The following is a 3,669-nucleotide window of genomic DNA, read 5'->3' as shown; positions in this document are numbered from 1 at the left end:
TTTAAAAAGAGGAAGTTTCAACACCTAATGACCAAACTGATGAATCACACACACCCTGATGCTGCAGAGGAGATGATGAAGAGACGATAAAAACATATTATACACATGATGATGATGATGATGATTGTGATCCTTCATCATATTTGTTTGCAGGTTTTTGTTGACATCTGTCCTCAGTTTGTCTTTGTTGACACTTGTTCCTTGTTTACAACTTCTGATACTCAACTTTTAGTCAAGTTATCGATGTTTTTGGGTCTTCTGATAAAATGTATTTATTTTGAAAAGAACCAGACTTTTCCCAAAAAAGTGTAGTTCACTGACCGTCAGAGGATTTATTCAGAGCATGAGGTGTTCACTGACCACCTGACTCTTTATTCAGAGCATGAGGTGTTCACTGACCACCTGACTCTTTATTCAGAGCATGAGGTGTTCACTGACCACCTGACACTTTATTCAGAGCGTGAGGTGTTCACTGACCACCTGACACTTTATTCAGAGCGTGAGGTGTTCACTGACCGACCACCTGACTCTTTATTCAGAGCATGAGGTGTTCACTGACCACTTGACTCTTTATTCAGAGCGTGAGGTGTTCACTGACCGTCTGACTCTGTATTCAGAGTGTGAGGTGTTCACTGACCGTCTGACTCTGTATTCAGAGTGTGAGGTGTTCACTGACCATCTGAGGCTTTATTCAGAGCGTGAGGTGTTCACTGACCGTCTGAGGCTGTATTCAGAGTGTGAGGTGTTCACTGACCGTCTGAGGCTGTATTCAGAGCGTGAGGTGTTCACTGACCGTCTGAGGCTGTATTCAGAGCGTGAGGTGTTCACCGACCGTCTGACTCTGTATTCAGAGTGTGAGATGTTCACTGACCACCTGAGGCTGTATTCAGAGTGTGAGATGTTCACTGACCGTCTGAGGCTGTATTCAGAGCGTGAGGTGTTCACTGATCACATGTGGTCTTCTCATTGCCTGAGGTTGATGTGTGTTTTTCGACCACCTTAGGCTGGATTCAGACTTTGGGTCGTTCAATGACTGTGTGAAATAAATTTTCAGCACACATATGAAGGTGAGGATGCGTTTTATTGAGATGCAATTGTTTCAAGTTAAACTCTGATCTTTCATCAAAATGAAAGAAATGAAATTTCTTCACCTTTTCCTCTTCAAAAGGTCTCTAACTTTTCTTCTTCTGTCATTTGTCTTCATCTGTTTCTCTTTATCCTGCCGTGTCTCTCGTCGGTCTCCATCACTCCACATTAGCTCCTTCTCTCCTCTATTACCTCGCTCCTCCGTCCATTAGTAACACCTGAATCCTTCTATTAGATTCAGGAAGTTGGCCTCATAAATTCGACGGTGTCTGTGCGCTGCCGAGCAGCAGCTCACGGTTTCTCATAATGAAAGGATCTGAACTTAAATTCACATTACCTTTGTAATGTACTTCATGCTTGATCATATGGGGCTCTTTGATTTTATTAACGTCTCTGAATGAATTTCTGGCTCTCTTCCCGTCCATCTCCGTCTGTCTGTCCCTGAACGTCTCCTCCAACGACAACTTTGTCCTCTGAGGATCCACTGAAGGTCGAGGTTGCTTCACCCACAAACTGCTGACAGCCTGCAGAAAGGCACGATGGGAAAGGTTCAAATGTGGAAAATCCATTTGTCCTGAGAGAATTCGTAGTTTGTGGTTGACCCAGAACTCAGAGAATGATTCTGGTCCTTTTCACCTTTTAAACTGATGATGAGATGAAGCAGAACTTCAGCCTCTGAGATTCATGAGATCTGATTTTTGTTTCTGTTGAAGGAAATCTGAAAGGAGACTGACAGAGTTTATCTCTGAGCTTTTTGTAGAATCCATGTTTCACAACAGCAGATTTAAAATATATTTTTCCCCAGTCAGACAGAAAAATAGAGATTTAATCTGTCTGGAAGACCTACTCAACTTTTAAGATTTTACTGCCTGGATTACTGAGATGCATCAGGACGTTATTTGATCAAAATCCTTCATCTTTGTCTCTCCTTATATTTATCTACAACAAAGTTTCTCATAGTTTCTATGTTGAGATCTCACAATAGGCACTGGGACACCATCTTTCCCTCTTGGATTAATAAAGTACCAACCACCCAACATATCAAAAAACCAATCAATCAACCGACCGAACAACCAACCAACCAACCAACCAATAACTTGTCCAATGGTCCTACCAGCCAATCAACCAACTGTCCTACCAACCAACTAACTTACTAACCAACCAACCACATAACAAACTGCCTTACCACCTAACCAACCAACCAATGAGCTACCTAACCAACCAACCTATCAAAATCCTACCCAACCGGCCACCTAACTAACTAACCTATCAACCAACCAATGAACTACCCAACCAACCAACCAACCAACCAACCACCTAACCAACCAACCAACCAACCAACCAACCAACCACATAACCAACCAAACAACCTGTCAACCAACCAACAAACCAACCATCCAACCTGTCAACCAACCAACAAACCAACCAAACAACCTGTTAACCAACCAACAAACCAACCAAACAACCTGTCAACCAACCAACAAACCAACCAAACAACCTGTCAACCAACCAACAAACCAAAGAACCAACCTATCAACCATCCAACCTGTCAACCAACCAATCAACCAACCAACCTACCTATCAACCAACCAACCTGTCAACCAACCAAGCAATCTGTCAACCAACCTGTGAACCAACCAACCAACCTGTCGACCGACCGAAAGTTCAGAAATAGTCTGTTGTTTTAAAAAAAGATTACAGACTTTTTAAAATAATTTTCTAACATGGATTATTGAGATGCATCAGCACAATGAGTCTGTAACTTTTTTGTTTTAAAAAAAGGCACTCAGTCTTTTTCAGAATGTTTAATAAAGTTTTAAAGTCCTCCTCACATCAGATATGGAGGCTTGCTGAGCTGGAAGACCTGACCAGAACCTCTCCCATGACTGGTGGGACCAACTGGATCAGAATGACAAGACCAGAACCCCAACTCAGTCAAGTGACAGCAGGACAGATGAGATGTTACGTGAACCAGGATGTGTTAAGATGTGAGATGAGACATCTGGACTTCATGATGGTTGTCTGGTCATTGTGCAGGTCAGCCCTGAATGTAGATGTTCTGAACAGTACTGCAGACCAAGCTTATCTGCTCAGTTCCAGCCTCACAAGAACAATTTTCTGGAACGGTTAAAGTCCAAAGTATGAAACAAAACCATCTCAACTCTGGACTTCAACAAACCGTAGGTCCTGCTGCCTTCAGGGGCACTCTGAGCGTTTGTGTGCTGAGTCTGCAGGTATGGGCCACGACAAACTAGATCAGACAGAATTAATAACAGGCAGGTCAATACAAGCCGGCGCTGTTTGTTGTTTCATCCTATAAACACAAAATAACATTGATTTAACTGGGTTGATTTACCGCTTCTGTGTGTGTGTGTGTCTGTGTGTGTGTTTGTTTTGTGCAGCAAACATTGTTAGTTTTAGAAGCTGATCAGTCAACTAAAACTACATCACTAATTAAAACCCTGTTGTGATTGAGTGTGTTGTTGTGCGTTTATGTGCATATAAGTGTACGGTGTGCGGGTGTGTGTGCTAGTGAACATGTGTGTGTGTGTGTGTGTGTGTGTGTGTGTGTGTGTGTGTGTG

At 42.6% G+C, this 3,669-nt stretch overlaps 2 long non-coding RNA genes across 2 annotated transcripts; one reads left to right on the top strand and one right to left on the bottom strand.

Moving 5' to 3' along the window:
- The first annotated feature begins 6 nt into the window (after nt 1-6).
- On the top strand, nt 7-1,060 carry LOC106531149 (uncharacterized). The gene is made up of 2 exons (XR_001311874.1): nt 7-781; nt 938-1,060. It is a non-coding gene; the product is annotated as an uncharacterized LOC106531149 (long non-coding RNA).
- A 2-nt stretch (nt 1,061-1,062) lies between these two features.
- Nucleotides 1,063-2,110, bottom strand: LOC106531150 (uncharacterized). The gene is made up of 2 exons (XR_001311875.1): nt 1,723-2,110; nt 1,063-1,610 (listed from the first exon to the last, which is right to left on the bottom strand). It is a non-coding gene; the product is annotated as an uncharacterized LOC106531150 (long non-coding RNA).
- Nucleotides 2,111-3,669: the final 1,559 nt, after the last annotated feature.

Source organism: Austrofundulus limnaeus, unplaced genomic scaffold (genome assembly GCF_001266775.1).
Source record: "Austrofundulus limnaeus strain Quisiro unplaced genomic scaffold, Austrofundulus_limnaeus-1.0 Scaffold602, whole genome shotgun sequence".
Taxonomy (NCBI): Eukaryota; Metazoa; Chordata; class Actinopteri; order Cyprinodontiformes; family Rivulidae; genus Austrofundulus; species Austrofundulus limnaeus.
The sequence above is the reverse complement of the archived record's forward strand: the minus strand, read 5'-3'. Positions and strand labels throughout refer to the sequence as shown.